This window comes from Pan paniscus, chromosome 12 (assembly GCF_029289425.2).
Source record: "Pan paniscus chromosome 12, NHGRI_mPanPan1-v2.0_pri, whole genome shotgun sequence".
Classification (NCBI taxonomy): Eukaryota; Metazoa; Chordata; class Mammalia; order Primates; family Hominidae; genus Pan; species Pan paniscus.
In genome coordinates this window covers 23,617,759-23,644,408 of record NC_073261.2, presented here as the reverse complement: position 1 = coordinate 23,644,408, position 26,650 = coordinate 23,617,759, and the positions used below count along the sequence as shown (strand labels likewise).

Sequence of the window (26,650 nt, the reverse complement as noted above, 5' to 3'; positions counted from 1 at the left end):
TTGTTCCTATTTTTTGTCTTCCACGCTTTTTCTGCCTTTGTAGCTTTAATTGAGTGTTTTGTATAATTTCATTTTCTTTCTATTTTCAGCATGTCAATTATAACACTTCTCTTTAACTTTTTTTAGTGGTTACCCTAGAATTTGCAACATACATTTACAACGAATCCAAGTTCACTTTCAAATAACACTATACTGCTTCACGGGCAGTGCAACTTTGGGAGGTTGATGGGGTGAATCACTTAAGCTCAGGAGTTCAAGACCAGATTGGGCAAAATGGCAAGACCCCATCTCTACAAAAAACACAAAAATTAGCCAGGCATGGTGGTACGTATCTGTGGTCCCAACTACTTAGGATGCTGAGGTTGGGGAGAATCACTTGAGCCTTGGAAGGGGAGATTGCAGTGAGCTGAGATCACACCACTGCACTCCAGCCTGGGTGACAGAGTGAGACCTGGTCTCAAACACAAAACAAAGCAAAAGAGAATGTCCTCTGCCAAAGCATGGTTATTCTTCTCAGATATTCATATTCATTGTGAGGACCTGGTAGAGCTCATGGAGGTAAAACACACAAAAATGTGAGGGGCCCCTCTTTATCGTGGTACCTACCCTTTGAGTTTTTAACTCTTACTTTCGTCCACACTGAGACTCTGGCAGTTTCTCAACTACAGTTTAGTTTTTCTTACTCTGGCACTGGTTCCCATGAAGGTTTTTAGTCATGGGTTTCTGCTCTGGTACCTTGTGATTTTTCCATATTTACCTGCCTGTCTCTCCAATTTTGGAGGCAGTGGTTTATCCTGTGACATCACTTATCTTACTGATTAAAAAAAAATTACTGGCCGGGTGCAGTGGCTCAAGCCTGTAATCCTAGCACTTTGGGAGGCTGAGGGGGGTGGATCATGAGGTCAGGAGTTTGAGACCAGCCTGGCCAACATAGTGAAACCCTGTGTCTACTAAAAATACAAAAAATTAGCCGGGTGTGGTGGCACATGCCTGTAATCCTAGCTACTCCAGAGGCTGAGGCAGGAGAAGAGCTTGAACCCGGGAGGTTGCAGTGAGCTAAGATGGCACCACTGCACATCAGCCCGGGTGACAGTCCAAGGCTCCATCTCAAAATAAATAAATAAATACATAAAATTAAAAAATAAAATAAATTACTGGTTTTCCATTTGTTCAGTTTTCTATTTGTTGTTAGGATGCAGTAGCAACTTCTAAGCTTCTTACATGCTGAAGCTGTAGTCTTTATTTTTAGGTTCACAGCAAAGTTGGTGAAATGTGCAGAGTTCCCATGCACACCCTTCTGCCCCAACATGTAGAGCCTTTCCATGGTAAACATCTAACAATAGAGTGTATTTGTTACAACAGAAGAAGAAACATTGCCACATCATCAACCAAAACCCATGGTTTACAAAGGTTCACTCTTGGTGTTGAAGTTCTTTGGGTTTTGACAAATTTGTGACATGTATCTACTATTTTAGTATCATTTAAAATAGTTTCATTGCCAGGAAAATCCTCTCTACTCCACCCATTTAGTCCCCCTGCCATTACCCCAAACCTGAGAAAACTACCGAGTTTTTTTACTCTCTCTGATTTTTTTTCTTTTTCAAAATGTCATACACTTGGAAACATATGGCCTCTTAACACTGGCTTCTTTCACTTAGTAATTTTTATTTAGGGTTCTTCCATGACTTTTAGTGGTTTGGTGGCTCATTATTTTTAGTACTGAATAATGTTCCATTATGATTTATCTATCCATTGACCTGTAGAACATCTTGGTTAGTTCCACATTTTGGCAATTATGAATAAAGCTGCTCTAAATATCCGTATGCAGATTTTCCTATGGATGTATGTTTTCAACTTGTTTGGTTAAATACCAAGGAGCACGATTACTGGACCACATAGAGAGAATACGTTTAGTTTTGTAAGAAACTGCCAAGCTGTTTGCTGAAGTGGCTTCACCATTTGTATTTCTACCAGAAATGAATGAAAGTCCCTGTTGCTCCACATCCTTACCAGCCTTTGGTGTTGTGTTTGGGATTTTAGCAATTCTAATAGGTATGTAGTGATAGCTCATTGTTGTTTTAATTTGCATTTTCCTAATGACAAATAATGTTGAGCATCTTTTCATGTGCTTATTAGTTATTTATATATCATCTTTGGTAGACTGTCTTCTGTTTTTTCTCCACTTTTTTTGACTGACTTATTTGTCTTTTCATTATTGATTTGTAAGAGTTCTTCGTAAATTCTGGATAGAAACCTCATATTGGATATGCGTTTTGAAAATATTTTCTCCCAGTCTGTTGGGAGACTGCTCACGTTTTTATTTTCTTAATAATGCCTTTTTATGAGCAAAAGTTTTTTATTGACAAGGTTAAACATTTTTTTAAAAATTGTATGCCCCATGCTCTCAATTTGCCCCCTTTATATCTACCTACCTATTAATCTATGTCTGTAATGCATTGTCTTGATAACTGTAGCTTTATAGTAAATTTTGAAACCAGAAAGTAGAAGTCCTCCAACTTCATTCTTATTTTTAAATAATATTTTGTTTTTAAATTGTTTTGACTATTCTAGATGTTTTGCATTTCCATATAAGTTTTAGGATTTGGTTATCAATTTCTGAAAAAAAGCATGCTATAATTTTGATAGGGATTATGTTGAATTCATACATCAATTGGGGAGGAATTGTCATCAACATAAACTGAGTCTGTAAACTCATGAACATGGAATGTCTCTCCACAGTTTTGTGATCAGTTTTTACGCCTTACACTTTTTTGTTACGTGTACTTCTAAGTATTGTACTTTTTTAGTGCCACTGTGAATAGAATTGTATTCTTAATTTTAATTTTGGAGTGGACACTGCTTGTATATAGAATAACAATTGACATTTTATACTAATCTTGTTTCATGTGGCCTTGGTCTACTTGTTTATTCTTTTTTTTTTTTTTTTTTTGAGACAGAGTCTCACTCTGTTGCCCAGGCTGGAGTGCAGTGGCATCATCTTGGCTCACTGCAACCTCCACCTCCTGGGTTCAAGCAATTCTCCTGCCTCAGTCTCCCAAGTAGTGGGGACTACAGGCGTGTGCCACCACACCTGGATAATTTTTGCATTTTTAGTAGATACGGGATTTCACCATATTGGTCAGGCTGGTCTTGAACTCCTGACCTCGTGATCCACCCACCTCGGCCTCCCAAAGTGTGTGTTTATTCTAATTTTTTTTTGTTTTACTTGTAGTTGGATTTTTTTAGGATTTTCCACCAAAGGGATGGTATTCACTGTGAATAAATAAAGTTTTACTTCTTGATTTTCAATCTGGATGTCTTTCTTTTTTTTCATTTTACTTGTAGTTGGATTCTTTAGGATTTTCCATAAACAGGGTGATATTAACTGCGAATAAATAAAGTTTTACTTCCTGATTTTCAATCTGGATGTCTTTCTTTTTTTTCCCCTTTCTTTCTGTTTTACTGGTTTTGTTTTGTCATTTTGCCTGATTTCGTTGGCTAGAACCTCCAATACTATGTTGTAATGGAGTCTGACTTCATTTTTCACATTTGACAGCTGACAACGTCCAAGTCCCACCATTCCCCTTTTCCTTTGGCCTAACATTTCTTCGAGCTCATAAAGAATGTCCAGGTGCTCTTTTCCTAGATACACAAAACCTACCCTGTATAGAAACCCTTATGCCAGCTTCACCCTCCAAAAACTGGAAACACTCACCCTTCCCTTCACTGAGACCATTTTCAGAGAGGCTTTGGTGTCTGCCCTGCTTTCCTCAGAAAGCCTGTATATGTGATAAATCTGCTCAGGCCCTCTTAGTGTGTGTAGTAGACTGAATAATGACCTCCCAAAGATATCAGGTCCTAATCCTTGGAACCTGTAAATGTTCCATTTCATAAAAGAGGGTCTTTGTAGTTGTGAGTAAGTGAAGGATTCTGGAATGGCTAGGCCATCCCAGATCATCCAGGTGTCCTTCTTAGAGAAAGAGGGAGATCAGATACAGCCAGAAGAGAAAAAGAAATACATATAGAGCAAAAGGCAATGTGAAGGCAAAGGAAGAGATTGGAGTGACAGAACCACAAGCCAAAGAATGCAAACGGCCACCTGCAGCTGGAAGAGGCAACAAACCTACTCTCTGTTGGGGCCTCTGGGCAGAGCACACCCACGCAGACAGCTTGATTTTGGCCCACTGATACTTATTTCAGACTTCTGGACTCCTAAAATGTAAGAGAATAAATTTATTTTTATTATAAGCCATGAAGTTTGCAGTAATGTGTCACAGGACCCACATGGAATTAAGCAGGGTGTGTGTGGCATCATCTGTCTCAACATCTGAGGGTGGTTACTCCAGGCCTCTGAGGGGCAGCCGCAAAGCACGTGTTAAACAGCAGAGAAAGAGCGAGTATCTTTGTCTTGTTTCTGATCTTAACATTTTTCTTTCCATATTCTCAAGGGATATTGGTTTTCTTTTCTTATGACGAATTTTATTTGGTATCAGGGTGACACTGAAATCGTAAAATGAGTTAGAAATTTTATTCTTTTTCTATTTTTGGGAAGTGTTTGTGGCACATTGGTATTAATTTATTTAAATCTTTACTAAAATTCACCAGTGAAGCCATCTAAGCACGAGCTTTTCTTTGTGGGAAGATCTTGCTTACTAATTCATGTATTTACTTGTCATAAATGTATTTTTCAAATATTTCTGTCCCTTTCTCCCCCAGCTTTCAGCAACTAACATTATGCATATGCTGCATATGTTGTGCTTGATGGAGACTCACAGGTCTCTGAAGCTCTGTTTATTTTCCTATATTTCTTTCATTTTAGTAACTCAGACTAAAAGAGGAATCACTACAGAAACATCTTGTAGTTTGCTGATTCTTTTCTCTGCCAATTCAAACTGGTGTTGAGCCCCTCTAGTAAATTTTTTAAATTACTATACTTTTTATCTCTAAAATATCCACTTGGCCATTTAAAATATATATATTCTATCTCCTTATTGATATTTTCAGACTTGTGAGTCATCACTCTCCTAATATTCTCTACATATTGGTAAGAACTGATTCAAAGTCTTTAATACTTCCACCACCTGGGCTTGCTCATGGGCAGCATGCACCTGCTGCTTGTTTTCTCCTGTGGGGGCCATTCTTTCCTGTTTCTTCGCACGTCTTATGATTTTTGTTGAAAACTGTATTTTTTGGTAATATCATATGATAACTTTGGAAATCAAATATCCTCTCTTCTGGACAGTTTTGATTGGCAGTGGTATTTTTATTTAAGAACTTTTCCAGAATAATTCTATAATGCCATTATCCATATAGCGTGCAGCCGATGAAGTGTTAGCTTGGTTAGCTTAGTAGTCAGGTAATGATTGGTCCAAGACTTCTTTAAATGGCTTGATCCTGTATGTTTCCTGCCTTTTGCCAAGAGGCTTTGTGTGTGTTGGGGCATTTATTCACCCGCCACTCTGGACATTTAAAAGTCTGTCAGCCTTCACTGCATCCTTTTGCAGAGATACAAGTTGGGCGGAGGTGAATGATTGGTGCCCTTTAAGGTCTTTTCTGGACAGGCATACAACACTGCATGTGCACATGGCCTTCTGTATCCACATAAAGCACCCTATAGACATTTTGTTTTTAAATCTTTTTGCATTTTTGTCTGGGTTCTTGTTTGCCATCACTGGCATCACAGCATTAGGCAGTTTCCAGACTTTCCAAAAAAGTGGAATAAATTGTGTAATCTTTTGTGACTGTCTTCTTTCGTTAAGCATAATGTGTTCAAGCTTCTTTTAGGTTGCAGCATGCATCAGTACTTCATTCATTTTTTTATTATTATTGAAGGATATTCCATTGTTTGGATATACTACGTACTACATTTTAATTGCCTATAAATTAGTTTATGAACATTTGGGTGGATTCTAATTTTTTACTATTATGCATAATGATGCTAAGAACATCTCTGTACAAGGGTTTATGTGGACATACGTTTTCATTTCTCTTTCATTTCTGAATAGAATTACAGGGCCATAGATCAATTTCATGTTTAATATTTTAAGAAAATGTCAAACCATTTTGGGAATATTTTACATTCTTGCCAGGAACGTATGATGGTTTCAATTTCTTCACATCCTTACCAACATTTGCTGTAGTCAGACATTTTGATTTTAGCAATCCTAGTAAGTGTCAAGTGGTATCATTAATGACTAATGATGTTAATTATCACTCTATGTGTTTATTGATGATTTGCGTATCTTCTTAAGAATTTTCTATTCAAATATTTGTCTAGTTTTAAATTGGACTATTTATCATTTTTATTATTGAATTGCAAGTGTTCTTTATATATTTGGGTTCAAGTCCCTTATTAGTTATATGATTTGCAAATTTTTTCTCCCAGGCTATAGCTTATCTCTTTTATTGTCTTTATAGTATATTTGAAGAACAAAAGTTTTTAATTTTGGTGGAGTTCAATAATTATTTATTTTCTTTTTGTGCATCTGATTTGTTGTCATGTCTAATGTAACATTGCCTAACCCCAGGTCATGAATGCTTACTCTTATGTTTTCTTCTGATAAGTTTGTCATTTTAGACCTTACATTTTGGTCAACAATTTATTTTGAAGAATTTTTACATATGATGTAAGGCAGAAATCTAGATTTCTTTTCCTTTTTTGCATGTGAATATCCAGTTGTCCCAATGCTATTTTTTGAAATGACTATTCTATATTTCTCCCCCATTAAATCATCTTGGCACTTTCTTCAAAAACCAATTGGCTATAATGAAGAGTTTATTCTAGACTTTCAGATCCATCCCATTAACATATACATCTCTCCTTGTGCCATTACACAGTATCTTGTTTACTGAGCTTTTTGGTAAGCCTCAGAATCAGAAAGTTATTCCTCTTAAGATTTTTTGTTTTTTCAAAACCTTTGTATTTTCATATAAATTTTCAGATATGCTATCAATTTCAGCAAAAGCCATCTGGGTTTATGACAGTGATTTTATTGAATCTGTAGATTAACTTGGGAATATTACCCTATTAAAAATTTTAAGTCTTCTGATCCATGAAATTTAGCTGCCTTTCCCTTCATTTTTAAATTGTTTTAAATTTTATTTAACAATATATTATAATTTTCAGTGTGAAAGTCTAATGCTCCTTTTGGAATTTGTTTCTAAGTATTTTATTTTTTATTCTATTGTAAATGAAATTTTCTTAATTATATTTTCAGTTTGTTAATTTCTCAGGCATAGAAATATAATTCATTTTTTATATTGATCTTCTATCCTGTAAACTTACTGCACTCATTTACTAGTTCTAACAGTTTTTAATAGATTCTGTAGGATTCTCTAATTATAAGATGATATCATTTGCAAGTAGATATATTTTTATTCTTTTTTCCCAAGAATAATGTCCTTTATTTCTTTTTGTTACTAAATTGCATTGGCTAGAACAAACATAAAAATATTTTAAAGAAGTGGCAAAGGTGACGTCATTGTCTTTTTGCTACTTATGGGGGAAACATTCAGTCTTTTACTATAAAGCGCTATGTTCGCTGTGGGTTATTCGTAGATGCGTTTTATCAAACTGAGGAAGTTGTCTACTATTCTTAGATTGTTGAGTATTTTTATCACAAAAGAACATTGGATTTTATCAAATACTTTTTCTGACTCTATTGACATAATCATGTGATTTTTGTTCTCTATTAACATGGTTTATCATTTCTTACTGCTGCTGTAACAAATTACTGCAATTTAGCAGTTTAAAACAATTTGTTATTTTAAAATTCTGAAGGTCACAAGTCTCAAATAGGCCTCACTGGGCTTAAACTAAGCGGTCAGAGAACTGAGTTCCTTTCTGGAAGTGCTAGGGAAGAATCTATTTACTAGATTTTTCCAGCTTGAATGGGATTTCTGCATCCCTTGGCTTGTACTTTCCTCCCATTCCAAAGACAGCAATAGATGGTAGGGCACGTCTCACATCGCATCATTGGGTCATTGGCTCTCTTACCTCCCTCTATTGCTTATAAAGAATCTTGTAATTATATTGGATCCTTCCTGACAATCCAGAATAAGCTCTTCATCTCAGACAGCTGATTAGCAAATTTAATTTCATTTGTAATTTGGATTCCCCCTTGATGTGTAGCCAAGTATCATTATTCTGCCTACCTACTATACAAAACGGCATGGTACTGGTACTACCGTTTGACCTAGCAGTCCCATTATTGGGTATATACCCAAAAATATATAAATAATTCTACCATAAAGAGACATACCTATGTGTGTTCATCCCAGCACAGTTCACAATAGCAAAGACATGGAATCAACCTAAATGCCTGTCAATGGAAAACTGGATAAAGAAAAGTGGTACACATAGACCATGGAATACTATGCAGTCATGAAAAAGAATGAAAATCATGTGCTTTGCAACAACATGGATGGAGTTGGAGGCCATTATTCTCAGCAAACTAACACAGGAACAGAAAACCAAATACCACATGTTCTCACTTATAAGTGGGAGCTTAACACCAAGTACATATGGGCACAAAGAAGGGAACAACAGACACCTTGGCCTATATGGGAGTGGAGGGTGAGAGGAGGGTGAGGATTGAAAAAAATACCTGTAGTGTTCTATACATATTACCTGGCTAACAAAAAATCTGTACACCAAATGTATCCATGTAACAAACCTGCACATATACCCCTGAACCTAAAATATGTTTTTAAAAAGAAATAATATAGAAATATTGCATATACCCTACATCTAATTCCCCTCAATGTAATATCATATAGATATATAGTACAATATCAGTCCTGGAATATTGATATGGATACATTCACAATTCTGAACAGTTCCATCATGACAAGTCTCCCTCGTAGTGCCCCTTTACAAACACATCGGTCACCTTCTCTCTCAACCCACCTTTGTTTCTGACTCCTGGAAACTACTAATCTGTTCTCCATTTCCATGATTGTGTCATTTCAAGAATGGAGATATACCTAATGCTGGATGACGAGTTAATGGGTGCAGCACACCAGCATGGCACATGTATACGTATGTAACTAACCTGCACATTGTGCACATGTACCCTACAACGTAAAGTATAATAATAATAAATAAAATAAAAAATAAAAATAAAGAAAAAATAAAAATAAAATGATATAAATTAAAAAATAAAAAAAGAATGTTATATAAATGAAATTATACTATGTCACATTTGGGGAAGGGCCTTTTTTATTCAGTGCAATTCTCTGGAGATTAATTCAGGTTTTTGCGTGTAACAATAGTTTGCTCCTTTTTCTTACTGAGTAGTAATCCACAGTGTCGATTTTCCACTGTTTATTTACCCATTTGCTTTTTGAGGGAAATCTGTGTGTTTCCAGTTTGGAGATATTATGCATAAAATAGCTATAAACATTCATGTACTGGGTTTTATGTGAATATCCCTTTCATTTCTCCGAGATAAATGCTCAAGGATGGAATTGATGGATTGTAAAATGATTACATGTTTAGATTAAAAGAAAAATTCCAAAATGTTTCTTCAGACTGGCTGTACCATGTTAAATTCCCATGAACAATAAATAAACCATGCAGTTTTCAACATCCTTTATAGCATGTTTGTTTGTTTGTTTGTTTGTTTGTTTAAAAATAGCCTTCTGGTATGTGTGGAATAATAACTAATTGTGGTTTTCTCTTTCATTTCCCTAATGGCTAATGATGTTGAACATGTTTTCATTTATTTATTTGCCCTCTGTTTACCCTCTTTGACACAACATCCCTTCCTGTCTGTCACCCATTTTCTAATAGGAATATTTGGTTTTTTTTTTACTATTAAAATTTCAGAGTTCTTTATGTATTCCAGCTATGAATCCTCTGCTGGATGTATAATTTGTAAATATTTTCTCCCGTTCTGTAGCTTGCCTTTTCATCCTCTTATTAGGGTCTTTAACAAAGAAAATGTTTTTTAATTTTGATGAAGCCCAATTAATCAATTTTTTTCTTTTCTTTCTTTTTCTCTATAATTCTTCTTAATATGATGGGCTCAGTTGGCTAGCATTTTGTTGAGGGTTTTTGTGTTTATATTCATAAGGAATTTAGGTCTTTAGTTTTTGTTTTGTTTTGTTTTTCTTGTGATGTCTGTGTCTACTTTTGATATTTGGGTAATGGTGGCTTCATAGAAAGAATTGAGGAATGTTTCCTCCTATTCTATTTTTTGGTGGAGTTTTGTAAAGGATTTGTATTAATTTTTCTTAAATGTTTGGCAGTAAAGCCATCTGGGCCTGGTCTCTTCTTTGTGGGAAGTTTCTGAATTACTAATTTAATCTCTTTACTTGTTACGAGTCCATTAATATTTTCTATTTTTTATTGAGTCAGATTCTTGTTTGTCCCAGCTGGCATTGCAGCTCAGACTGCTACAATATTAAATAATTGTTGCTGACTGGTTTGTTGAGAAACACCCCAGAGATAGGGCTTTTTCTGCAAAGCAAGCTCTGAATCAAGTCAAATAATGACAATGCCCCCAAATGGGGCTTTTCCAGGGAGCTTCAAGACAGGTCAGATAGTGGTAAAGCACTGGGGGTGGCATCTTTTGAGGAATTTCCATCCCCATCCAGGGACTTCCAGCCTGCTGGCTTTTACAACTGCTTGGTTTTGAGGCAAACAGCTTTCAAGGTTGTGAGGCACTTGAGAGAGGAGAATGGGAGTAGGCCAAAGTGAAAGCCACTGACCCTTCTATTCTTAACCAGATTTGGCAACTTTGTTTTAATTAATGCTTTTCAGAGTGTTGTAAGCCTTTGGTTAATTTCCAGAGATGGGAAAAGTTTAAAGTTTAATGTTGACAATTTTTGCCAACAGTTTCAGTGCTTCTAATGGAGGGCTGGATTTACAGAGTTTCTCACTACACCATTCCAGAATGTTCCTCAAACTGTACTCTGCTGTTACTGGCTGGTGGTAGGTAAGATAAAGCAATTAAAAGTGGGTGGGGGAGTGGGCGGGGAAGCAACTTAAGCATTTCTAACCCACTTTGGAAAGTCAAGCATCCTTCAATGGTCTTCCTTGGTTTTGCCAGTCATAATGTAAAATAGAGTCAATTACAAATTAAGTTGTGAGCACAAAGGTAGCCATGACATATGTGGAGAAATTTATGGTCACCTTCATAAGTAAAAAACTATTTATATACTCAGTTTTTGAATGGCTCAACTACAAGCCCATATTTTTCTGATTATGAAATATTTTAGCCTCCAAAACAGTATAGTGAACAATATGATAAATATCCACATACCATCACTTAGCTTAAGAAATTAAGCATTGCCAGTCCTTTTGTTTCCTGAAACTTATTTTTTTTTAAACCAAGCTCCCAAATCAGTGATATTTTCCTGAAATTTTCTGGAAAGTAAAAGATTTTGGTTTCTATTGTTAAAATAAATAAACCTAAATAGGAAGGGGAGCTGTGGTTACTAATTTCTTAAAAATTGATGTAACAGAGGTCTAGAAAAACTTTAGGCATGATTTCCAATCAGCTACTACATTTCTAACACAAAATAACGCATCAATAGTGATGTTGAGCTCTGAGAAAATCCACCCTATTTACAAGCAACAGTGCTCATATTCACATTTGCACATACTGAAAATATCATTTGGATGAGTTTTTGATTTACGAGGGCAGAAGAGAACTTCAAATGAACAGCAAGAGTAAAATTCCTGGTACATTAGTCGATATCTGTTTTTAATATTGAAGGAATTCATTTGAATATGTTGCTTTTGTTCCCTAATCCCCCAAACTAACATTTGTATCAAAGTTACCTGATGATATAAGCACAGTACACTGTAGAATGAAAACGTCTTTTCAAATATTTATCCTTTCTCTGGGGAATTTTAAGAATTGCTGAATTAAGGGATGGTTTTAACCAGAAACACAAGTACTCGCTAATTCCAAACAAATGAAAACCAAAGACGTAATTGTAGTTTTCATCATGGTGTTCTTTATACGTGATCAATGAGAAAATTTTCTATCATTTTAACAAAAAAAAATGTTTGCTAGTCACTTTTATATCATCAATATTGCTGGCAATAATAAAAATAATGTGCTTATTTTACTCATACGATGTCACCATATTTTATTCTGTTATTTCATGAGAAACCTAAGGTTCAATGAGTATCATATTTTATTTCTGTAGACCATTCAGTGCTGGTAGTACTGATGGCTGTTATTTGGTACTGCTTATTCAAACATTGACGAAGAGCTTCTTTCAGTGGTTCCTTTCAAGTGGTCAATGGACTGAAGACAGGTTGATTATTTTTCACATTTTTCAAAATTATAATTACAGTGTGATTCCCCATTATAAAACAAACTGGGTGTGCTTGTAAACTCAAGTGGCTAGATGACAGCCAGTCCCTGCAGGATGAACCAGTCACAGAGTTGGCAACCTCGGAGGCAGGGAAAGAAGGGAAAAAGGTCCAAAGAACAGCCTCTCCCTCAGAAAGCCTGGTTCTTCAACCATCGGGATCTGTCGGCACTTACCTGAGAGGCATAAGGGCCCTCTTCTTCTCTGTATTTGGGCATGGGTGTAGATTTCACCAGAATTTAAACTAGAAGGAAATATAGGAGACATTCCTGAAGAAGCCTATATGCTCATAACTTCCAAATTAATATCTTACTCATATATGTTGCTTGACCACCAAACATTTACATCCAGTTTTCAATTTGCCATTGCCGCCTGGATAGACAATCAAAGATGTTTATAGTGTAACACATTTATTTATTTTTTTATTTTTATTTTTATTTTTCTGAGACCAAGTCTCGCTCTATTGTCCAGGCTGGAATGCAGTGGCACAATCTCGGTTCACTGCAATCTCTGCCTCCCGAGTTCAAGTGATTCTCGTGCATCAGCCTCTGGGTAGCTGGGATTACAAGCATGTGCTGCGCCTGGCTAATTATTGTATTTTTAGTAGTGATGGGGTTTTGCTATGTTGGACAGGCTAGTCTTGAACTCTTGGCCTCAAGTGATCCACCTGCCTCCGCCTCCCAAAGTGCTGGGATTATAGGCGCAAGCCAAGTGCCCAGCCTATAACATAGCACATTTAAAATTGAACTTCCAGCTCCTGCTTTCTCATCTTTCCCCCATAGTCCATCTTACCTCAGCAGGTGGCAATTTCATCTTTCCTGTGGCTCTGGTCATAGAATTGAGCGTCATTTATTAATTCTTTCTCTTACATATCCCACATCCAATCCATCTGCAAATGTTGTTGGCTCTAGTTTTTAAATATGTTCAGTATATGCTTCTGTTCATCTTCATCACTACCAAAGCTCAAACCTACTAAAAGATCTCCCCACTTTCTACTTGTTCTTTATTACTATTTTCAAAATAGTGGCCAGAATGATGCTTTTGAGGCATGAGTCAGAGCATGTCATGCTTATCCTCATAATTCTCCAGTGGCTTCCTCTCTCCCTTAAAGAAAGAGCTGGAGTACTAACCATGGCACTGAAGACCCTGTACAACCTCCCGCCTTGCTGATTCTCTGACTCCGGCACCTAACAGCACTCCTCTTGTTATTCACAATCCTGGAGCCACTCAGGCCTCCTTGCTCTTCCTCAGGTGCACCAAGCCAGTTCTGGTCTCAAGATCTTTGTAAGTATTTTAACCTGTGGCTAGAATATTTTTCTCCCAGATATCCACATGGCTTCCAATTTTGCTTCCTGCAGGTCTCTGTTCAAATATCATTTCATCACAGAGGGCTCCTCTGATGTCTTTTAGGAGATAGTCTCTGCTTCCCTACTTCTCTCTCCATCTTACCACACTTCATTTTTCTCCATAGCGTTTATCACCCCCTTACATAAACTATTTAATTAAATATAAGTTGCAATGATTGTAAGATACATGGTTATTTTATGTATCACTAAGAAAGAAAATATACTGCCAAGACCAGCTTGGTTGGGGAGACCCTAACTCAGTGGCGCTAGAGGAATTAAAGACCCACACACAGAAATATAGAGGTGTGGAGTGGGAAATCAGGGGTTTCAAAGCCTTCAGAGCCGAGAGCCTCGAACAGAGATTTACCCACATATTTATTGACAGCAAGCCAGTGATAAGCACTGTTTCTATAGATTATAGATTAACTAAAAGTATTCCTTATGGGAAACAAAGGCATGGGCTGAAATAAAGGGATGGGTTGGGCTAGTTATCTGCAGCAGGAGCATGTCCTTAAGACACAGATAGCTCATGCTATTGTTTGTGGTTTAAGAACGCCTTTAGCAGTTTCCCGCCCTGGGTGGGCCAGGTGTTCCTTGCCTTCATTCCGGTAAACCCACAAGCTTCCAACGTGGGCATCATGGCCATCAAAAACACGTCACAGTGCTGCAGAGATTTTGTTTATGGTCAGTTTTGGGGCCAGTTTATGGCCAGATTTTGGAGACCTATTCCCAACATTATACTGCTAATTAAACTGTGAAACAATACTGTATTTGATTTGAATTTTTATTTTAATCATACTAAGAGAGCTCTTTTAGACATACTTAAACATGGATTTCTATCACCTGTCACCCTTATACTTATAAAAAAATGAAAAGGACAAACAAAAAAGGTTGAGTTATTCCTAAAACTTGTTCACATTAAGAAAGAGTAAATTGTCTATATCCCTGATTTTCTACACAATATCATATTTTGTACATTCAAGAGCTATTAATAATTTGGTGTTTTTTCTAAAAAATAATGCTCTAGTAATGACTTTTGCATTTTCTTCTCTGCTCCTGAATATTGTACAAGTTTTGATGGATGCTTTTTTGATTTGACTAATGTCAAATACATTAATCTGTCACACCAGCCTCTTATTACTCTGAAGAACTTTTTCTCCTCCAAGGGGTATAGCCACATTTGCTGCTTGTAGGGAAACTGTTCTGCTATGGTGCCATGGTGATCTTGCACAGATCTACCTAGGAACACCTTATGATCTCTGCAAGAAGAGAGGATGGGGGGCTTGTAATGAGCTGCCTCAAAAGCTTCTTGTGGCAGGGCATGGTGGCTCGCACCTGTAATCCTGGCACTTTGGGAAGCCAAGGTGAATGGATCGCTTGAGCCCAGGAGTTTGACATCAGCCTGGACAACATGGCCAAACCTCATCTCTACAAAAATACAAAAATTAGCTGGGTGTCTTGGTACGCATTTGTGGTCCCAGCTACTCAGGAAGCTGAGGTGGTAGGATCACCTGAGTTCAGAGGGTTGAGGCTGCAGTGAGCCTTGCTCGTGCCACTGCATTCCAGCCTGAGCTACAGAATGAGACCCTTTCTCCCTCCACCCTCCCACCCCTGCCAAAAAGCTCCTTGCATTGGTCTCCCTGTCTACCTTGGGAGGCATCATAAGTCAGTTTCTCATTGCCTCTCAGGTTTCTGCTCCTCCCCGTAAAGGGACAGCTTCAGACCTTACAACTGTTCAGCTAAGGTCTAGGCTGTGTTCCTGAGCCTCAGCATGTCCCATAAGTCACGCTGGATTGTGTCCTAGCATCTTTGGTTTTGATATCATTTTTGCTACCTAGAACAAGGACTGCAGGGAGCTGGCCCCCATTAGGCATTGATGTAAGTAATAAACTATTTGCATTTAAAATTGGCTGAATCTCACCCTGACTTTGGCCTTGCCTCATATTATGGTCTTGGCACTGCCTTCTGGTGTATTGCTTGGTCTGTATTAGTTCAGTGCCTTTTGCATACATCTCAGTTGGAAAATAAATCAACAGCTTTATTTATATATAGGTACTTTTGTTTTCTCAGCCATAGCATGATAAAGCTTATTGCTCTGCAGGAAAGTATAGAAATCAGGTATTCTTCCAATAACGAATATTTGTCTAACAAATATTAAATTTATGTCCTGTTGGTTTATATCTGTGCATTTCTGCATAAAAATTTTGGCATTGATGTCATGTCATAATGTGGTCTCTTAGAAAATACTTTTACATGGCAAATAAACTCAACATGTGTGGTATAATGGACATAACTCATATGACTCAAATATCTAAAATATGAAGAATTATAATTAAGTTTACATATCACAAATGCCACCTAGCCAAAAGTGAATATAAGATGAGCTCAATTGTAAGATGAACCTCAATGTCAAAGATTAAAGCGTGAACAATTATGGATTTTTGAATGGAGGGAATTTAATGCATACTTGCCTGTTTGCTTCATGGCTATCTCTCACCCATGGAATGAAAGTTTTATGAGAAGGGACTCTGTGGTTTTATTCAGTATTCATACCTCCAGAGCCTAGAGTATGGCTGACATATAGTATGCTGTCAAAACTAGTTTGCTGGCCAGGCAAGGTGGCTCACGCCTGTAATCCCAGCACTTTGGGAGGCCGAGGTGGGTGGATCACCTGAGGTCAGAAGTTTGAGACCAGCTGGGCCAACATGGTGAAACCCTGTCTCTACAAAAAATACAAAAATTAGCCAGGTGTGGTGGCACATGCCTGTAATCCCAGCTACTTGGGAGGCTGAGGCAGGAGAATCTCTTGAACCCAGGAGGTGGCGGTTGCAATGAGCCAAGATCACACCACTGCACTCCAGCCTGGGCAACAGAGTGATGCTCCGTCTCAAAAAAACAAAAAACAAAAAACAAAAAAAAAAACAAAACTAGTGAATAAGTAAGGAAAGAATCTGCTTAGCAATCTTTTCAGCCTACAAGAAACAGGTTGCTGTGGAACTTTTCCCCTTAGTGGGTTTCCCAATATCCTTTTATGATTGATTATTGATAACTAAGCATAACTTAACAAAACTCAACTGCAAACAAGGTTGAGTGGAAAATGCAGATCAAAGTATCTTTGAAAGGCTAATATAGAAACAGAGCCTCATATTTAGGATGATAGAGACAGGAGAGGGGAAGGCTGAATTTATTTCTATTGCCATCTACAAAGGGGACTCAAATTCTCAACCTTCCACGGCTCATTCAACTACGTTCCATTTCATTCAGGTCACTCTTCTCACAGGCATCATAATTAAAGGTTTCATTTCTAGAGTAAGGTAACTTTTTATATGCTTCATCCTATCCCTGTAGTGCTATTCTTTTCTCCTTTTGCAACATTCATAGGTTTCTTATTGTCCCTAAATGTTAATTTGCTGCTGAAATTGGCTTAGGTGGCTGCCTTTTAAAATAGCGCCCAAATTCCTTTGCACCCACATCTTTACAAGTAAGGCATGGTTACAATGGTGGACAGAAAATGTCAGTCCAGACATGTATTTTGATATACACAAAAGAAATGTGTCTGTGTTTATATGCAGGACCTCATTCAGAAACTGCTCAACTAGGAAGTACTTAACCTTTCAGAAACTTAGATGTGTTAAAAAAGGGATTTCGGGGGTCTATAAAATTTACGTGATCTTTAACTCTATACCTTTGAGTTGAAAGAAAAGGGAGCAGGGAATTTTGTGAGAACATAATCAAGTTTTATTGTCCTCCACTGTGGGATCTATTTCGGTGTTCTCTTTTCTTCCTGTTGTATTCTGAAGCTGCAGAGCTGGGTTGCTCTCTGAAGATATTTAGTAATGAGAGAAAGATCCCCAAATAGGCAACTTAAAATGTCAAAGAAGGGAGCAGAGGAGGAAAATAATAAGCTTCAATATTCTCTTTAAAGATCAATTTTTATTTTCTTCTTTCTATTCACTGAAAGAGCTTCATTTGTTTCTATAGCCCTTCTATGTTAATAATGTAAACTCATCTTACGTAATTAAGTGCCTGGGATTCCAAAGACTTTCCAGATATTGTGCAGAATATTGGCTTAACAAGGATAACTAAAAATACAGGATAACAAGCAAATGGATTAGGTCTTAACCTCATGTGGAGTGTAAATTATCCACAAAATGAGAACTGAAGTAAAATGAGCATTATCACTAAATGGCAGCATCTGAGGCAAAATTTTCTACCTGCTAATATTTAATGTCACTGCCTTGGAGGACCGGAATCTTAACATAAGTTTCCCTGTATCAGTACATATGTATCACCTAACACTATCAGACACTGATAAATAACTTTTGATGGTGACAAAGTTTCATTAACATAAAGCATTGTGTTTTCATGGCTATTGTATATTGGACGAAACTATCGATAGGGGGACATGGAACCTGGCACCAGTTCCATTAAAAATCCTAATGCAATTTCACCTTCTAATAAATTTCACCGAAGTTATGATTTTGCTACAAATATTAAGTTGCAGAGGATCTTATACGAAATCACTCTTGTAAACTGTCCTCTTAGCTATAACTTAAAACATATGTATAAACAAATACTGAAATCTGTTTGAATTTTTAGAAAACATATTGTTTTCAAAATAAATAATCATAGGCTATATCCTGTATGTGGATAAATATTCATTTGTATAAAAATGTTGCAGTGTTTACTTAGTTTTGCCATGAAATCTCATTATCATCTTCACATTTTGTACATTTTAATTTATAAAAATGAGTCTTAGGATTTGAAAATAGAAGTTGTGAAAATAGGAAAAAAAGATACAGAATATGTAGAAAGAAGGGTAAAAATACTGTAGCAATGAGGGAAATTAGTATTTTTTCTCAGTGGATTTTTTCCATGCCATCAATACTAGGACACAATGAATAAAGTGGCACGGGTTTCTAGCAGCAGCTCAGAATTACCAGGAGATGGGTATGATGACAAAATAAAAGGATATTTGGGTTTTTATAGTGCTCGTGTGGGGGTGTGTGTGTGTGTGTGTGTGTGAATGTTACATGTGCATGTATACTGGAAATGTTATATATATCTTCGGGATACACATTTGGATTTTCATAATACAAAAAACAGTTAATATAAATATATCAACTACAAATATAAATATATTTAAAAAATGTATTTATAATGACATCAGAAATATATATATTTTTAAATTTATTTATAATGACATCAGAAAAAATCTGAAAACAATATTGTTATTTGTATAATTAGTTGTCCACAAGAGGACAAGAAGCTTAAATTAAATTAATCATTTTAAGTGTGTAAACTTTCCACCCTGACAATTTATCATAATTTTGGCAGGGGAAACCCAGCGAATTTCAAGAGTCTTCAAAAACCTGTACATGAGGTTTCCAGGAAATTATTGGCCTAAGTATTTATCAGCAAGAGATTATACATCTTCTATATGTGTACTGAAATGCCATGTGCCTTGTGGCAGTGGTTCCTTATATTAAAATGGCACCATACATGTTTGTATGTGTGTGTTCATATGTGTATACACATATGGTAAAAATGTTTGCACATATTACAGGCATATTTATGCTTTCACCCATAAACTTTTGCATACAAACGGATATTCTATAATTACTTGCTATGTAGTTATATGTGGCAATGTCAAAAGTAAACATAAATTTAAATACAAACTATTAACTAAAAACATTCTATAGTTAATATATCAATTTATTTATTTAACAAATTTTAGGAATATAAATGTTCATTTATTCTACTACTATTTGCTGATTACCAATTAGTATTGAGTACTTGATAGATACTAGAGAGGCAGAGATGAAAAGATGAAAAAGCCTCAGAGCTGATCACAATCTATCTGAGAAGAAGGTCTGTAGGGCCATTTATAGTGTTTGGAGAAAAATCTGCACTTACTCTAATGAAGCACATTTCTTTCTGCCAGGAAAAGCAAAGCTACTACAAGAACTCACTACATCAATGCGTGTTCATTATTGAGACCATCCTAGGAGAGCGTGCATCATCACAGGCTGCTCTGAGGTCTGTGCCCAATCAAGCAAAGAACAACGGGGATAATCACACTGTGCAGAGGGTGACCAATTTAGAAAAAAAGGACCCTTAAGAAGATCTTCCAACTTCCTTAAATGACTTTCATTAATTTTACACCTTTTGCCAATTAATTGCACTTATGAGCCTTCCTTGTCAATTACTGCATTCTCATTTTCGGCAATTGAACTAATCTTGGCCTATTCATATTTTGTTTTTTAAATAGGTATTTCCAATTATTGATATAGATCTTTATAATTACATTACAAATGTTTCACCATATTTATTCATTCTTTATAGAGACAAAATAAAGGTTCTATCATCTACACTTAAAACATGTACTTTTTTCTTCACAGCAAAACTTACAATATTCTCCTTATTTGGTGATTATTTTAAAACAAACATATTCCATTTAAAATATAAGCTCAATAACTACAGATACATGTGTGTGTGTGTATATATATACACATACATATATACATATGTGTATATATACATATGTGTGTATATATACACATATATACACATGTATATATACACATATATACACATGTATATATATACACATACATATATACATATGTGTATATATACATATATGTGTGTATATATACACATATATACACATGTATATATATACACACATATATATACACACACACATACATGTATTTTTCTTATTCTGTTTTCAGTGTCTGTCTGTCTGCATACATGTTATACAGAAAAAGTTAAATTAGTATTTGATCAATAGTGAGTTTAATGTAGATTCATTTTTCACCTGCTGCATATTAAGTGCTGTTAGTTTACAAATATGAGTAAGACCAAAATAAAGGTATCAAGAAACTCAGGACCTACATTTCAATGTGGCTAGTGCAATCATTGATTTATTTACTGAGTGTTATGATCACACAGAAGAGGTACTAAGCCTACTTTTTATTATAGTGAACTGCCTTCTGAAAGTGGCTTACTTAAAGAACATAGCTGGAGGTATTACATTATCTAATTACAAGCTATACTACAAAGCTATAGTAATTAAAACGCATGGTGTTGGCAAAAAAGATATGTAAACCAATGGAATAGAAAACCCAGAAATTAACCCATACCTACAGACAAATGATTTTCTATAAAGCTGCCAAGAATACACAATGGGAAAAATACAGTCTCTTCAATAAATGGTGTTGGGAAAACTGCATTTCCACATGCAGAAGAATAAAATTGGACCTACCTCTCACACTATACACAAAAACTACCCAAAATGGATTAAGGATTTAAACATAAAATCAGAAGCTCTTAAACTACTAGAAGAAAACAGAGGGGGAAAAACTATATGACATTGGTCTGGGCAATGATTTTTTTGGATTTGACTCCAAAAGCACAGGCAGCAAGTCCAAAAGTAGACAAACGAGATTACATCAGACTAGAAAGCTTCTGCACATCAAAGAAAACAATTAACAGTTTGCAAAAACAACCTAAGGGTTGGGAGAAAATATTAGCAAACACATATCTGATAAAGAGTTATAACCAAAGTATATAAGGAGCTCCAAGAACTCAATAGCAGAAAACAAAACAAAACAAAAAATTAAAAAATGGGCAAGAAGTCTGACTAGATAGTTATCAAAAAAAGACATGCAAATGGCCAGCAGATGCATGGAAAAATGTTCAACACGGCTAATCATTCAAAAAATGCAAATTAAAACCACAAAGAGATATCATCTCACACCTGTCTTAATGGTTTCATCGAAGAGCTGAATGATAACACAGGGTTGACAAAGCTGTGCAGAAAAAGGAACACTTGCACACTGTTGGTGGAAAATGTAAATTAGCACAATCATTATGGGAAGTAATATGGAGGTTCCACAAAAAACTAAAAATAGAATTACCATATGATCCAGCAATCCCATGTCTGGGTATTTGCCCAAAAGATTTTGAATCAGTTTGTCGAAGAGATATCTGCACTCCCATGTTCACTGCTGCACTATTCACAATAGCCAAATTATGGAATCAACATAAATGTCTGTCAGTCAATCAATGGATAAAGAATGGATAAATGAAATACTATTCAACCTTAAAAAAAAAAGACAATTCTGTCATTTGGGACAACATGAATGGAACTGAAGAACATTATGCTAAGTAAAACAAGTCAGGTACAGTAAGACAAATACTATATGTTCTCACTTACGTATGGAATCTAAAATAATTGAACTCATAGAAGCAGACTTTGGAGTGGCGGTCACAGAGGCTGAGGGGCAGGGAAAATGAGGAAATGTTGGCCACAAGGTACAGAATCCCAATTAGACGGGAAGAATATCTTTTCCTCCTTTTTGAGTTCCACTGCATAACGTGGTGACTATAGTTAAAAATAGAGGCTGGGCGCAGTGGCTCACGCCTGTAATCCCAGCAGTTTGGGAGGCCAAGGCAGGCGGATCACCTGAGGTCAGGACTTCGAGACCAGCCTGACCAATATGGTGAAACCCCTTCTCTACTAAAAATACAAAAATTAGCCAGGTGTGGTGGCGTGCACCTGTACAGCTATTCCGGAGGCTGAGGCAGGAGAATAGCTAAAACCTGGGAGGCAGAGGTTGCAGCGAGCCGAGATCGCACCACTGCACTTCAGCCTGGGTGACAGAGCAAGACTCTGCCTCAAAAATAAATAAATAAATAAATAAATAAATAAATAAATAAATAAAATAGAGTACTGTGCATTTCAAAAGTAATTTCAAATGTCCTCGCTAGAAAATTTTTAAATATTTGAGGTGACAGATACGGTAACTAGCTTGATTTAATTACTCCACATTGTATTTTCATACCCCATAAATTTTAGACAATAATAGTCAATTTATAATAAAAATAAATAAATAATATTACAATCAATTAATAATTACCAAATGAATACCAGAGAGGTATGTTGTCTTTAAATGATGTCTCTTCCCAAAATGTTCCCATTTGCAACTAAAATAGCAAAATACAAGAGACCGGAAACAAAAATTTGTGTGACTTTTTTGTGTGCATTGTAGACTCCACTGCCATGACATGGAACTCCAGAATAGTAATGAATTATGGTTTCAATAAGAACTTATGATAAGACAACTAGGAGGGTAGTAAAATAAAAGTTTCTGAGAGTTCCATCCTTCAATGTCCTATTAACTGTACAAGAAGGCTTCTGGGAAGGTGAAAATCCCTGACAGGATGCAAAACTAATGGCAACAACTGAGCATGTTCCTAAAATCATGGGGTATTTTGCAAAAATGGGATTTGCTCCAATACATGACCAAGAGCAGATCTAAAATTTTTCACTTACCAAAAACTGAACCTTGGTCATAGACGGATCTGGAGAATGGTCTGCTCCATATCCATTGACATTATTAGGATTTGGTCGGTCATGTGATGTTGATAGGGTGGTTTCACCTGGGTAACTCCATCCTGAAATAGACTATTTGGGATAGAATTACCACAGGTGTGAATCACATTAAAAAGGTGTTTTGGCCATAAATATGAGACAAACCTGGCTATCTTACAGCCCTAACTTTATCTTGATTGTAGAACAAACCACAGGCAGAATACGTGACTCATGGCAGTGAATTTAAAAATTATTTTCTTCGGCCAGGCGCGGTGGCTCATGCCTGTAATCCCAGCACTTTGGGAGGCCGAGGAGGGTGGATCACGAGGTCAGGAGATCCAGACCATCCTGGCTAACACGGTGAAACCCCGTCTCTACTAAAAATACGAAAAAATTAGCTGGGCGCGGTGGCGGGCACCTGTAGTCCCAGCTACTCGGGAGGCTGAGGCAAGAGAATGGCGTGTACCCGGGAGGTGGAGCTTGCAGTGAGCCGAGATCGAGCCACTGCACTCCAGCCTGGGCGACAGAGCGAGACTCTGTCTCAAAACAAAAACAAAAACAAAAACAATATATATACATATATATATATTTTTTTTCTTCAATTAAATGTATACCTCAAACGTGCATCATTTCTTTGCATTGGGAACATTCAATGTCCTCCTTCAGCCTATTTTAAACTATATAATATATTATTATCGTCAACTATATTCATTCTACACTGCTATAGAATACTAGAATGTATTCCTCCTATCAAGCTGTAAATTTGTGTCCTTTAACAAATGCTAATTACCCTAATTTGATCACTATACATGGAGTCCATAAATATTTATAATTATTATGTGTCAATTTTAAAAATGGTGAAAATGGTACAGATAGATAAATACATAAACGTGCATCTCAAATAGATTATCTTCTGATGCACTACCTTATTTATTTTTATTTAAAAAAATAAAAACACTAAACTCCCCAAAGTATACAATACAAAGTAAATAGATGGGGGCAGGTAGAGTAATTTTTTAAGAAGTGTGGTAGCTGCCACAAGGGAAGATATATAGATCAATAGTATAGAATAAAGAACTTAGAAATAAACCTTCACATATATGCTCAAAAGATTTTCAACAAGGATGCCAAGAGTATTAAGTAGGGGAAAGGACAGTCTTCAACAAATAATGTTTGGAAACTGAATAGCCACATGCGAAGAAATGAAGTTGTACACCTCCCTTGCACCATGTACAAAAATTAACTCAAAATAGATGAAAGACCTAAATGTAAGATCTAAAACTATAGAACTCTTACTCAAGACCAGCCTGGCCAACATGGTGGAACCCGTCTCTACTAAAAATACAAAAATTAGCCAGGCATGGTGGTGCACACCTGTAATCCTAACTACTCGGGAGGCTAAGGCACGAAAATAGCCTGAACCTGGGAGGCAGTGGTGGCAGTGAGCCGAGATTGCACCACTGCACTCCAGCCTGGGTGACAGAGTGAGACTCTGTCTTGAAAAAATAAATAAATATAAATAAATAGATAAAACTATAGAACTCTAAGAATGAAACATAGATAAAAATATTAAAAACATTAAATTTGTCAGTAATTTTTTGAATGTGATACCAAAAGCAGAGGCAACAAAAGACCAAATAGATAAAATGGACTTAATGAAAATTAAAAACTTGTGTATCAAAAGAAACTATTAAGAGAATAAAAAAGCAACCCATATATTGGGAGAAGATATTTGGAAGTCACATAACTGATAAAGGATTAATATCCAGAATATATGAAGAACTCCTAAAACTCTACAACAATGGAACAAATAACCCAATTCAAAAATAGTCAAAGACTCAAATAGACATTTCTCCAATAAAGATGTACAAATGGACAATAAGCACATGAAAAGATATTCAACATCAGGAATTGCTAATTAAATGCAAATTAATATCATAATGAGACCACTTTATACCCATAGGCATATCCAAAAAAAAAATACAAAATAATAAATGTTAGCCAAAATGTGGATAAATCAGTAAACTTGTGCATTGATGATAGGAATATAAAATAGTTCAGACACTATGGAAGACAGTAGAGCAATTTATCAAAAGTCAAACATAGAACAGCCATATAATCCAGGTCCATACCCAAAATAACTGAGCAAGGACTTGAATAGATATTTGCAAACCAATGTTTATAGCAGCATTATTCACAACAGCCATAGGTGAAAACAATCCAAATGTCCATCAATCAATAAAAGGATAAACAAACTGTGGTGTATACATATAATGAAATATTATTGATTCTTTTTAAAAAATGAAAATTCTAGTACATGAATCTTGAAAGCATTATGCTAAGTCAAATAAGCTGGGTTAGAAGAGCAAGTATTGTAGGTTTACACTTATGGAGGTATCTAGAACGAGTAGACAAATTCACAGATACTAACAGTAAAATGATGGTTATCAAGGCCTAGGGGGAGGTGGGAATGGGGAGTTAGTGTTTAATAGTGTCAACTTTTAAAAACTCAGAATTTATAATTTTAGAAAAGGAGAGGAGACTTATTTCTTGTAAAGGGTTACAGGGGGCAAGGTGGCCACCCCACAAGCTGAGAAATGTGCTTCCAGCCAAGATCAGAGACAGGCACTTAGAAGGAGCAGAGTTTGGGGTAGGAGCTTTATGCTGGACACAGGGGCTAAACATATATATTCAATAGGTTACAGGGAGGGCTATGAATATTCATGAAGGGGGTCCTGACACACATATTGAACAAAAGTGTGTAACATACCATGCATGTTCACTTTGGGGTGGAGGCCTAACATATGATGTGTTACAGTTAAGCTCTCTACATCAAAAGGTCCTTTCAGGATACAAAGCCCTGTGAATGCCTCTGTAAACCAGCCCAGAACCAGTCCATGGTCAGCGGTCTTTTACCAGGAGAAAGTTGATGAAATCAGTCGCTTATCCGATGAAAGCTGTAGTTAAGGCTGGTGGAAAAGGGAGTCAGTTAATCAAATGTCTGTGAACTGAGTCAGTTAGTCAAATGTCTGCGAACTGGGTGAGTTGTAATTGTTTTAATCTTGCTTCTCTCAAGGACAGTAGTTATTTAGGTGCTAGAGATAAAGAAAAACCTCGTGGCAGTTAGGGATATAGTTTATTTTTTAAGTGTAGTTGTGACTTCACCCTTGCCTGGCATGGCCTGAGGTCCTGTTTATAATTCGGTGTCTTATTGCCAGGAAGAGTCTGTTCGGTCAGTCTCATGAACTCTATTTTAACACTAAGGCTGGTTATGCCTACACCATAAAAAAGGAGGAGGTTATGCCTATGGTTTAGGCATAACCATAAAGAGGTGCATCTGACCGCCCATCCCACTGTGGCTGGGAACTCAGTTTTAAGGATGTTGGGGGTCCCCTTGGGCAAGCTGGGGTCTGTTCAGTTGGTGGGGCCTCAGGACTTATTTTTAGTTTACAATAGGTACAAAGTTTCAGTCTGGAAGGATGGAGAAGTTCTAAAAATGAATAGTAGTGGGTCAAATGGTATTTCTAGTTCTAGATCCCTGAGGAATCGCCACACTGACTTCCACAATGGTTGAACTAGTTTACAGTCCCAC

General features: G+C 36.4%; 2 long non-coding RNA genes across 3 annotated transcripts in view; one reads left to right on the top strand and one right to left on the bottom strand.

Annotated features, from left to right (window-relative positions):
* Window positions 1-20,028, top strand: part of LOC117979249 (uncharacterized) — a 126,193-nt gene extending 106,165 nt beyond the window's left edge. For both annotated transcript variants that reach the window (XR_004670010.2, XR_004670011.2), the window contains one exon: window positions 19,621-20,028. This is a non-coding gene — a long non-coding RNA (uncharacterized LOC117979249). The remainder of the gene's footprint in view (window positions 1-19,620) is intronic.
* LOC117979250 (uncharacterized) overlaps window positions 1-26,650 on the bottom strand; it is an 87,083-nt gene that overhangs the window by 11,399 nt on the left and 49,034 nt on the right. The gene's annotated exons all lie outside the window — the stretch shown is intronic.